The sequence below is a fragment of the Thunnus albacares genome, chromosome 10, assembly GCF_914725855.1.
Source record: "Thunnus albacares chromosome 10, fThuAlb1.1, whole genome shotgun sequence".
Taxonomy (NCBI): domain Eukaryota; kingdom Metazoa; phylum Chordata; class Actinopteri; order Scombriformes; family Scombridae; genus Thunnus; species Thunnus albacares.
The window spans coordinates 11,435,450-11,448,985 of record NC_058115.1 but is presented as its reverse complement, the minus strand read 5'-3'; positions in this window follow the sequence as shown (position 1 = coordinate 11,448,985).

The following is a 13,536-nucleotide window of genomic DNA, read 5'->3' as shown; positions in this document are numbered from 1 at the left end:
TGCTTAATTATGATTTACGTGCAACAGTGCTATAGGGAAGTCTCACTTTGGAGATCCCACGTCTCATTACATTTAAAGGATGCTCTCATTAACACACTTGATCTTTGTGTCACTTTGTTGTCTATTTCAGTTATAAATGTTTCACAATAAGGATTCCTGTAGATGATATTAAACAAGTGAGTGAATAACATAATGCAGTCTGTTGCTCTCAAAGAACTGCAGTCTTTTCTGTCACATGACAATAACTTGGAGGCACCGCCTGCCTTGTCCTGTAACGTTGTTAATGAAAAGTTTAAGGCTTAAACTTTTCTGGACGGCTTCCCTTTTCTACTTTGCCTAACAAGGTAGATATTCCATTTCACTTGGGAGCTTTCAGATACGTTTTAGTCTCCATGGTGTGATGAGGTGCCAAAACTACCAGGGGAAGGCAACTCTGTGGAGAGTCTGTCAGTGTGCTAAGGATCAAAGGCATTTGCAAAGAGCACACACACATCAAACACTGCCGTGCAATGTGTTACCTAGCAACCCCAGACCAGGTGTTGCAGAGAGTAGGAAATATTAAAGCCCACATTCTTCCTGTTTTCTGCAAATACAATTTTAAAGGAAATCGATAAAGCGGCGAATGTGTGCTGCATGCGAGAGGAGAAGTTCTTTTTTTTTTTTAATGCACTACGGCAGACAACAGGGGCGCAAAGATAAGAGTGTAATATCAAAACCTGAGACCAGAGGAAAGAAAATATGAAGGAGTGACGCATATCCTCTGATGAATCATCCTAATAATGCCCATATCCTGTCTGTATAACAGAATTCACACCGACGTGAGCACCAGAAAGTTGTGGAAGAAACTCACACACATACATACATACATAAGCTTGAAAGGCCCAATTCCACTGAGTGGCCATGTCAGAATGGAGTTAGGCAATTATGTGTGATGCAGCAGAGTACTGAAAGGGAGCAACGCTTTGAGCACTAAGGTGAGGCCACTGGGTCCTTATGCATCACAGGCAGCCCTTTATCATGATTACAACACAGCTGTCATATTAGTAGGAAATTAAGCAGTGCTGTAGTCCTACGGTTTAACAAGGCTGAGCAGCAGGTATCCATGCCTGCTGTTACTGGCAACAACAGTATCAAACCGCTGGCAACATGTGAGGTCAGATCCCCCCACAGTGAAGTCAAACATAAGTCAACCGTAAGAGATGACGACGCTGTTTGAATGTTTTTCGAAATGCATCAAGATGCAGGTGAATTTGTGATTTACGGTCATTAATAACAACCGTGTCCTCATTTGCTCGCTTCTTGTCACGCTGGGGCAGGTTAGCTTTATTTACCTATAAATGGTGATGGTCATTACGGGGAGCTAATGCGAAAAGCATCTGCAACAATATGTGCGCGTAGCCCCCTCAGGAACACTTGAGAGAGTACGGAGAGTGATGTGGCACTGCTTGTCTGTCTTAGCCAGCAGAAACAGGTGTAAGCTGTGAAAGTGCTTGATGAATGTTCTCTTTAGTGCCGGTGACTGACTGCCCTTATTCACACAGCAGACAGCTCCTCTGGCTAAGTACTCTGGGAGCAGATACTGTACATGGCTGAAACAGGCATATAGAGCAAACCAGGCAGAGACACACATACACATAAATGAACATGAGTAAAAATGTAAACAAATAAGAACATTTTTTCACACGCAGCCCAGATTGCTCCACTCGGATGAGAGGACACTCACCGGAAACATGACCACTGATTGATTTTGTTTGTTGATGATAAGAGACATGAGGACCCCACCTGTAGCCTCCCTCGGAGTGGCATATGTGGGCGTGTGTGTGTGTGTGTGCATTAGATGCATCCATTCTGATAATTATTACAAGGATGGATAGGCTGCGAGAGGATACAGCCCCACACATGACAACTTAATCAAGCCGCACAAGGACAAAAATAGGATTAAAGAGGGTGAGAGAAACGTGAAAGACAGCACTCTTTTCATGATCTATGAATAGGGTCTGAAACAAAAGGACAGCAGTGGATGGAAGGCTTGCGTGATGAAGACAGACTGTTCCCCTCTGGGTTAAAGGGATGACTGACAGAATAACAGGGTCGCGATCTGACTTCCCCCTGACAAAGGAAATAAAGCATCACATTTAAACAAAGAGCTTGCCAACGAAACATAGCTTTCATCGCATCCAGTCTGACTATGAGAAGCATGATAGGAGAGGCACAGAAAAAAACATGCACACACACAGACCAATAGCACAAGCAAACAAATCAGCAGACACGTACTTTTAGAGCCGTGCATCCTTTATTACTTTTGGGTTATTGCTTTTTCTTTTCTTGGCTGGCCTCTGACCCTTCCTCTGCACTGAACTGTTATTCTGTTTCCTTTTGGGTTTTTTTTAATGCTACATGCAATTATATGAAATATAAAAGCTAAAAGTGAAAGAACTCAGTGCAGTTACTGTAGGAAGAAGATGTTTTCACATGTACAACATCTAAAGAGGTTACTTTCTCCAAGCGACCTGTAAGGATATTGATGAAATGATGAACATGATGTGAATGGTTGATGATGAGGGATTCTTAAAAATTGTCATTGGTGTCGTGGTTTTGGGAGCTGCATGTCTGATGGTCTCCTGTAACCTTTCATTTGACACCCCGCCAGATGTCCCACAGAAACCAATTACTCCACTGTCTGAAGCTTTTCCACAGCTCGATATGCCAACTTTTATCCAGGCATGCTTTGGTCCATGGCAGTAGTTATTCACTATTTATTTCACTTTTTTTTTTTTCTTTAATGTAACTCATTTGTATGGAAGCAAATCTGTCTCACTAGATTTTGAAATTTAAAAGCTATTATATTTCTAACACTGAATTGTTTTTGCATTGAAATTACAGTATGTATCTGATTTTTTGCTTCTGAATGCAACTCTTCAAATTTTCAATAACTCATAATCACTCATTCCTAACAGCAAGCATCCAACTATCGCGTTGCATCGAACGCTCTCTGTCCACACTGAATCCATTAAATATGCACTTCTGTTACGTCATGTAAACAAACCACATACCTATCAACCATGCCAGTTTTTCTATCGCCGAAATTTAGCCCAACTTTAGAGTGTTATTTAGTCCCTTTCCGACAAGAATGACATGGTCAGTCCCAATGGATTCCTTAGGTTGCCTAGTTTCATATGATACAGGTATCTTCACTAGCTTTAAAACTGACTAATCTTCTGTAAGCTGTTGTGCTATAGTCAGTCATTTATCCTGATGACTAGTAAAGTCAAATTAGATTTTTTTTTGTTGATGATTTGATTCCTTGTAGCTATTTTTTCAATCCATTTTAAACTACCACACAGCAAATCCAACCAAATTGACCAATCTGGTCAAATTCTGGACTGGATGGGAGATTCTACCAACAAGTCTCTCCGTAGAGGTAGTCAAGGGCAGATACCCCACAGCCTCCACCTGCTTTGAGACCTTGAACTTTCCAGGGCATTATAAGGATTACACATGTGATATCCTGGCCTGTATTTGCACTTGCCAGACAAGATTTGATCTTGTACTAAAAGATGTTGCTGTAACCTTTTAAGCTTGTTAGCTGTTAAAACTGTTCTGTTAAAAATGTGAATGTTTAAAGAGTCATTGACTGAGTTGTTATACTTGTAAAACTGAATGGAGGTGTCACTTGAGAGGGAGTGCTTCACACGCCGTCCTTACCCTACCAAATTAACACACCTGATTAGTTAAGTGATTTTGCTTAAGTATGCATATTTTTGGCATAAGCTTGAAACATCTGAAGTTTCTTATAAACAATCTCTGCACTCAAAGAAACCATTCAAGCAGGAGTTGAAGGTGAACTTCACTGTACTGGTTTTATTTTCTCAGACTATTACAGCTGAAGGGGATGAAAGTGTTTGCAGTATTACTAAACATCTGTCAACTTCAGCTTTCACATAAAAAAAAACTGGTGTGGATGTAGAAGTTATTTCTTTTAGGTGATGTAAAACAAATCAGAATAACAGAAAAATTCTGGACAGATGTGGCAATCAGAAGAACTTTTGAAGGTGCAAAATTGCTGCAATGTCTTCTTGAGGCAAATATTTTAAATCCCTTAAGGAATACAATGTTACTTCAATTTTTCCATTGACACAGGTTTACTTATTGAACAATCTAAATATGTGATTATAACATAAATGTGACATACACAGTAGGCACATTGTCAAATACTATGTGCTCTTTGCTGCTATTTGAATTGCTTAAACATGTGAACCACACTATTCATTAAAATCACATTATATTTGCATGTATCTCTGTGTTATCTGGTCCAGGAGTTGTACGACCCTGCACCCTCAGCTGATTAGGGGTCATGACTGTATCTTTGGTTCTACTATTTGAGATGCGTGCATGTGTCTACCCACAATTAATTAATATGAGTGTTTTTCATGAACTTCACAACATATCAGAATACAATATACACTCACTACACGCCACTTCATTAGGTGCACCTGTGCTATCATATGCAATCCAACAGCTCTGTCAGTTTTGTTGATATTGTCAGAAAGGTGATAATGCGACTTTGTGTGATTATTGAGGTCATAGTGGGTGGTGCTGGTGTAGTGAAGTGCATTATACTGAAAAATGTTCCTGATATTTTCCCTTCCTCATGTATGTAAATGGAGTGGACAAAATCTTAGAAACACCATTCAAAATAATGCACTGAAAACAGAAAATGTACAAGCTTTGTAAATGTAGAATTTACAGCAGAGCTGTTCTATTGGATTGCATTAGATTGCACAGGTGCACCTAATGAACTGGCCAGTGAGTGTACAATATATGGATTCTCGTTTTTTGTACAGCTAGCCTAAATAACTAATTGCATGTTATTACCTCCTCATGTGTAGTGCTCTCATCTCAATGAGCAGTCCTACGGCCCAACCCTGCCTGCATATTGACTATTTGCTCCTGTTCTTTTAAAGTATTTTCACACTGCTATGGCAGCAAATAGAGAGCCACTTCAAGTGGTTTAAGTCTCTTGGCAGGAACAAGATTTGCTGCAGGAAAGCACCTCTTTCCTCTGCCCTTGGTAAAAATACCTGGAAAAGACCTATACAAAATAAGAGTGTTAAAACATGAACTATCACTACTATCACATTATCTGTTTTTTTCTAATTATATTAAAAGATGACAATGTTAAGCGAGCATATTTGAACATTGTCTTGCATGATATAGATGAATATAGAAAAACTTGGCACTTTACTCCATACTCTCACCAGGTTCCAATAAAGTACAATAGGCAATCATTTAGGCCTTCAAAATCCATGACTTTTTTTTTCTTTTCATAGACAAATTTCACATTAGCTTAAAGTGAAACAAGTCTTTATTCAATGGTCACAAAACATCAAATGATTTCTTCCAACGTTTACTTAGATTTTAATGTCTGCAATATTGGTAAGAAGTCGAGCGTGCAACAAAATGCTATGACTATCATTACTTACTGTAAGTAACCATAGACTGTAAAAAAATATGGACGTAGTCACCGTGACGTCACCCATTGGTTTGCGAACTGCCTTTTTGAAGCCTTGAGTGTAGCAATTTGACCATTGCCATCTTGGATTTGGCCATCGCCATGTTTGATTTTTGGAGCCTGAAGTGACCATATTTGGACGAGAGGGTGGAGCTGACTATGGCGCTAGCTGCTAGCTTGGTTAGCGCGGTGTATTTACAATCTATGGTTAACAGTGATCATGACAATGCTAATGCTAATTTTTGCTAGCGAAAAACAGGCCTAGAACCATTAAAACAAAATGCACTCACCGGAAGAAGTGATCATCCATCTCATTGATGGGTGTTTTATTACAACCAAACAAGACTGAACACACTGTGAAATAGCAGCAGCTACGCCTATATGCAATGGTTACATTACATAAGCAACGCTGTCACTGTGGTAGCGCCTTGTCAATCATAATGTCGCCACGCCCTAAAGTATACGCTGCCTCATCATCTATTTTACTCTAAATGGGACTATAATTTACAAAATGAATATCATGCTGTATTGAAGAAGACTTGAAACTAGCAATTGAGACCATAAAGTCCTTAGGAAACAGTTTACAGAGGTAATAAATCGAGAAGTAGGGTTATTTTCTCATAGACGTCCATACAATCAAGCTTCTTTTTGCAGCCGGTAGAGTCGCCCCCGGATGGCCATTAGATAGAATGCAGGTTTTTGGCACTTCCTCATTGGCTTCATTTTTTAGCCCTGGAGGTTGCCGCTTGTAAGTGGTGGAATTTTGCCTGTACAAAAAATCTAAATATTTGATTTGAAGTTTGCATTTAAAATAGCAAACTTATCCTTTAAGTTTTTACCTGATCATCTCCATTTGAAGTGATGGTCTTTCTAGTTTTCTTTCATTTCACTTATTCTTAATTTTTGCAGGGACAGTGCCCTGGGCAGGTAGTTGAAGGGCTGAACTGTCATTGTGACCTCCCTGCCTCTGTCCTCTGCAGGATTGTACAAGGATATTTATTAACCATCAATAAATCTAGAATCGGTAAGTAAAAATAATTATATATATATTATATATATATATAATTATTTTTACATGAATTGAAGTTTAACACTAAACCCCATGTCTTGATTTGTGATATCACCACTGGCTGCGCCCCGTTGTCTTTCAGATGATAGTAAGTGCAGTAAGCACCTGGCTGACTGTACAATATCAGCCTGACTACCCTATCATCACAAATACAGCACATTACAAATCAGTAGCACAAAGATGAAGTTTTAAATGGCCAATAGTTACTAAACTTTGGTGAGGATGATATGAAGAGGTTAGGTACAGCTACATTATTGCATTATTACATTTGTGCTTTTTTAAATAGTTTTGAGTAAAGTGAAACAGCCAGTCACATAACTACCCAGCTGTTAAACATCTTTTTTATTGCTTTTTTTGTCAGTCAGATCATAAACACTGCATCAGAACTGTAAGTAATGTTAGTGACAATGAACCATGCTCGCATAACTCTGTGCTAACAAAATTTGAATGAACGCCACCTCATTAAAAGTTCTGCATATATATTGTCCAGTAAATGCTGTTAATGTGCAACATGTCAGGTATTACCTGTTACTGACTTTTACAAAAACAAACAACACAAAAGGCAAATAAAGGAGTTAATACACTCACTGAAGTTTGGGTCGTGGATGTCTGGGTTTGTTGTCGTTATAGCTGGTAAATGCTAGATTGGATGAGCCTGAGGGACAAACTCTCACAAGTGCAGTTAGGGTTAGGTTAAGGTTGAGGTAAGGGTTAAGGTTAGCATACAAATCTCGCAATAGTTTCGCAAATCGTCCCTTTGGCCCATCCAATCAGTTGGTGCTAGATTGGATGGGCCAGAAAGATGATTTGCGAAACTCTCATGAGATTTGTACACTAACCTCAAGTTCAAGTTCATTTTTATTGTCATGTGTATTAAAAATACAGTGAAATACTTGTGCTCTGGCTCTCTCTGTCTTAACACAAAGGACAGACCATCCCAAAACAGCAAAAAAAAGACACTACAGACATACATAGACTCTGTACACAGTGCATTCATATGTATACATTATAAACACAATATACAGTGCACAAAGTGACATGTAACACGAAAACAAACAAAAAGATGAGAGATGATCTTCCATAAATCACCACCTGAACCTTAACACAAGCCTAACCTTAAAGGTGCAGTGTGTAGAATTTAGTGGCATCTAGCAGAACGGACTTGGCAGAAATGGAATGTAATATTCACAAGTACGTTTTAATTAGTGTATAATCATCCGATAATGACAATTGTTGTATTTTCGTTACCTTAGAATGAGCCCTTTATATCTACATATACACTGGTTCTTTAAGCCTACCCCTAACAGCACTGGTGAGAGTTCGTCCTTCCTGCCCATCCAATCTAGCACCAACCATTATAGCTGGCCTTCCTGTAATTTCAAACATCGGTGTCACGTGACCAATGGAGCATAACTTGCTTGGCTAGATGTTGGTTCGATATGAGACAGAATCGAGTGCTTATCCTTGGTATCCTGTATGTTTAATCTGAATTTTTTCACTCAAATTTTGGGATCTGAATTTTGCCTATTGAATTTGGGCAACTTGAATATATATTGTTTGATTTTTTTTTAAATGTGAAATTTTGATTCTGAATTTGTTAACATTGAAAAATAAAAGTGAAAATAAGTTATTGAAAATTTTAATTTAAGTTGAATTCAGAGGCAAAAAAAAAATCAGATACATACTGTAATTTCAATGCAAAAAAATCCAGTGCTAGAAATTCAGTGGCTTTTAAATTTCAAAATCTGGTGAGACACACACATATGTTGCTTCCATACATTTGGTAACACATGCATAACATTTCTTGCTTTTGTATTTAACTTTTGCACTGACAAATATACAATAATTTCAAGCACAATTGGATTCATGAACATAATGGGCAATTAGGCAACATTGAGAAGGTTTGTCATGTGCATTAATGTAAAAGTAATTTGTGTGTGGGGCAGTGAAGCAAAGACAAACAACTAACAGTAACATAACTGGTTCACTTGATCCAGCAGGACATCCACATACAACACGTACAACAGACAGGAGACTGCCTCTAGTACATGATCCTGCATACAGTAAATACATTCAGCATTGTCACGCTATGTGTATTCATGCAGCGTGTTGTCTGACAGGATGGTGAGTGTTCAGCAGTATGGCTGTACTTCATTGATCACAGTTGTATCAAATTCATTCTTGATACAAAGAAAAAGAGTTTGGCCTGCAGGTTGGAATGAAAATACAATAGTAGTAGTATGAATGTAGAATGAACACTATACACACACCACCTTTTGTTTTGTTCAAAAGCTTCTCATGGTCTCTAGCCTTAAACCCTTTGAGGAAAAGAATCTTCTTGATCTGTCTTGATGCAGCCAAGCTTTTCGCTCAGTATGCTTTGGTTATGACAAAATTCACACTTTAGAACTAGCTAGCAGCATGGTGCCTGGCAGGACCGTCTCAGTGTATGTGTGTGTATGTGTGTGTGCGTGTGTGTGTGTGGATGATAATGTTTCTCAGTATTGTAAGTTTGTAGCTAAATAACTGTTTTTTTAAATAGGTATTTGTAAGACCTTGAAAAGAATACATGTATTCTCTACAGTATATTTTCATATTAAAGCTGAAATGTAATGGGTATATTCAACCCATAAATAGTACATTCAGCTTCTTCTCACAAGTAAATTATAAAAATGACCGCTGATGCCACAAACACAAATCAAATCTTACATAAAGCAATCTAACTAGGGCTGTATATTAATGCTGTGTTAATGAATGTACCTTAAATTATGATAAATAAAAGAAAACATACTACATTCACAGGCTATCTTAGTAATATGGTTCCATCAACTTGAGTCCTCTTTTTCCTGGTTCATTTGCTCTCTGTCATTCCTCTTTTTCTGAAGTATTCTTCACCTGAAGTACAACATGATTGAAAGCAGTTGAGCTAATTCTCAAACCAACTCCTTATTCAAGTACTTTCTGCCTCTTTTCCCTGCAGGTCATTGTATGATATTAGATCACTTGAAAAATGAATATAGGGATTAGCAGTGTTTCTGCTCCATATATCTCACTTTAATACATCTTTTTTCTTCTTTGTGAAAGAAAAACACTAGAAACTAGAAACATGTTTTGTGTCACTTGGGTAGAGTAACCAGTGCAACAACTCAGAAAAAAAACATTTGAAAACATCTGTGAGCAGACACATGCTTCATCAAACTTGAATCACTCCCAAGTGGTTTCCTCCTTTAATCAAACACACTCATTCCTCTGCCCAGTTTGTCACTGAGAGGGTGGTTAAAGTAGAAAGGTGATGGTTGGCTCTCACAGATGTATTTTTATTGAAAAAATTTTAAATGATTTGACATAATCTGTAATGTACCTTATGACTCCTTTGTCATAACGACATACTTTATGCTTTCCTGTCATAAGCTTTCATCAACTAATGGCAACATTACAATTCATGGTATAAAACCACCTGGGAAATTTGTTCTGAGAGACTGTGTATCTTAGTTTATGAGATTTGAAGACAACGAATAACAATAATACTAGCTAAGCTCATCAGCTGAATGAGAAAATATTTTTTTTCTTTTTTGATATTCTGGTATTTTAGTATTTTCTAGTTTAATTTTTGTACATTTAGATTTGAAGTGCTTATTGTAGCATTTGGTTGCATGTATTTTTGCTGATCCCTGACTGAAAAAATTACATTTAACCTCCTAATTGGAGCATCCAGTGGCCTACAGGTTAAGACATATAGCATTTAACTGTGGCTGGGGACCTTTGTTGCATGTCTTTGTCTACACTGTCTGCTTTTAAATAAAAGGCCAAATGCCAATAAAAAAGTTCAACTGCGACTGTAAGACTGTAAAAGTGCATCGAGGCAAAAATGTTTAGAACAACTTATTTTGCCTGTGTCTGTTGTTGCATTAGCACAGTGTTTAGCTTTGTCTCCTCACAGTAAGAACCCAAACCCAGCCAGCTGGGTCCTGTTTGTTCTCCTCAAGTATGCGTGGGTTTCCTCCGGGTGCTCCTGTTTCCTCCTACACTCCCAAAACATGCAGGTCTTGTGAATTGGAGAATCTTAATAGCCTGTAGCGGGTGTGAATGTGAGTGTGAATGTGTTTGTCTATACGTGTTAGCTCTGTGATAGACTGGTGACCTGTGCAGGGCATATAACACCTACAGTATATGCTGCCGTCCCCTGAGACGCATGTGGATATAGAAGATAGATGGATGTTACATGTCAATGTGCATTGATTTGATACATCAATGAGATCCTAGTGAAGGAGGAGCTCTATCATGTTTATAAGAGTCACATAACTCAGACACATCAGATAAAAGCATAGTGTCAGTTGTAAGAGAAATAGACAGAGAATGAAAGTCAGAATAGATATTTTGTGTTTATCACCTTTAAGCTTGCACATGAAATATCACTCAAATTATCAGGTATGAATAAATCTGAAACTGACAAAACATGAGACCTAAAAGCAAATTATTCTTCCTTTCAGCACCTGTTGAATGCCTTTTAGCAGTGTTTATAATACTGAATTCAGAGGCTTTGACACATAGTAACAAAGACAGTGTTCATGGAAACTGTAGTATACAGAAGGCAGTGATGGAAGGATACATGATTATTTACTCAAGCAAATATAATGTAAATATATTACAAGTTTATATTGAGCATTCAAAATGTAACTTAAATGAAAGTACAAAGCATTAGCAACAAAATAAGTATGAAACTAACAGTACTTGTAATTTTAGGTATTTCCTTTTTAAGTGTTAGATTGATGCACCTTATATAGTGTTTACTGTATAAAGTATTTTGAATTTCATAATAATCATCATAATGTGGCATAATCAGCATAATATTTTTAAGTGTTTTACATATAAAACCTTTACCTGCAAAGTAACTATACAACCATCACATAAATTTAGTGGAGTTAGAGCCTCGAAATCTGAAATACTCAAATAAAGTTGCAGAAAAAATTACCTTCTACTTCTGGTAAAATGTCATTTGCTTATTCTATTTTGTATGATTGGCCAAACCTGTGTACTGTATTTGCAGGAAATTTTAATTTTGGCTAGCCTCTAAAACTCATTTTCAGGATAATTTGGGTGAAATGTAATTTTCAGGGAAATGTTTAGTCACAAAATGTATTACTGGCACAAGCTGAACTTACATTATCCAGCTGCATTCAAAGGAATTTTGTTATTTCTTTATAATACAAAACATTTTCTGAAAAATACTGAGAAGTGTTTCCAAATTTATGAGTGAATTGTCATTTAACAGCAGAAAACTGGCTAATTTGCATTAGAGATGTGTGACTGCAGTGCGGTCAGTGGGTTTCCTGTGGCTTCTTGATCTAGAATGGCAATTAACAGCCATCTAAAGAGATGGCTGTTAATTGTGTAGCGGTTTTAATTGCAAACGGTTGAGTGCTTTGGACACAAAGAGACACAATTGACACACATGTGCCTCCCCACACCAAGAAAGCCCTGCTTCCTGCCACTCAGGCTACACCAGGAAAATAAACCAAATGGCCACTTGTGACCATGTAGCGGTATCATACAATGTCAACAATCACGTCTGCATTATGCAAAAAGTGGGTAAACAACAGACTGAGGGACACAAATTGGCTCAACACCAGCTGTCTAATTAGCTTTGTGCTGATCTTGAAAAGCAAACAAACACTGAAAGCGGGACGTCTGAAAGCCGGCCAGGCATCGGTTCTAAGAGTTCTGTTCCCCCCAAATCAGACGGGGCGCTCCAGTTCCGCTTGCATGGAGAGAGAGGGAGATTTTAAATAAGACACATGGATAAGATCATACGTTAAGTTCCCAGAAGATCTTCGCTCGGTTATTTTGGAAACATTGTAAAGACTCACAAGAGGCTCGGGTAGAATTTACATTTTAATGAAGCCTTAGCTGATTGCTATTATGCTGAGTTCCTTGCAACTGCCTAGTTTAAGGTTATGTGAAGCACAAAAGAAAGCATATACTCTCTCTCACACACACACACACACACACACACACACATACAGAAAAACAGCCTGATGCACATGTGCCCACACAGGCCTGCAGATACACACACGCCCCACTAATTTAACACACTCCTGCTGAGAGGTTGTTGCAGAAACAAACTGTCCTGTAAACATAGGGAGAGAGCAGAGAGGACACCCAGGGGTGCATTACATTCTCTCCCAGCACAATGTGGCTGGAAAAAAACATTTGCAACAATTTTCCTGCATTAGAAAAGGTACAAAATAGAGGCTTTTTATATTATACAGGACACAGGGAGAGCCAGTCAGAAAAATATAGGGGAAGAGGGAAAGTGGTCTTCTTTTTTGTTGTAACATGAGAGTGACAGGCACAGCGATGAGTAGCAGGAGCACCGTGACAAGTGGCACGGTGACGAGTGTTACTGACGAATTTTGCTCGGCGAAAGACAGCATGTATCATGTCAGATCAGAATCGTCAGGACTCGTCACTTCGCTGTCATTCAGCAACAGCCTGTGTGGGAGTGTAGACAAATCCGCATTCCTGCGTCGTTATCAGGCACACTGCAGTCGGAGGCGTGAGTAATGATTAGTCACATACAGTGGTGGCTGCTATTCACCAGTCATCACTTAAAAAGATGGCAGTAATGGCAACTTGAAATTCCTGCCGTTAATGACATTTTTGGGGAGTAACATCAGGCACATTACAAAGACTGTTTCATACTGTGAAAACCAAATCCAGCTTATGCTCTGGGACTCCTGGCAGTCCTGACGCTGCTTTAAAAAACGATTCCCTCCCTTGTTAAATGTCCTGGCACACCCAGAGTAGGAGACATCTTATCTGCAGCACCCTTCTTATCGCTCAGCCCCAGTGGAAACTATTGCCAGGTAGCAGGTTGTCATATGACACACAGCGCTGTGACAAGCCACAGCTCAGCATAGTTTGCCACACCGCTGGCAGCTCCTATGTGATAATA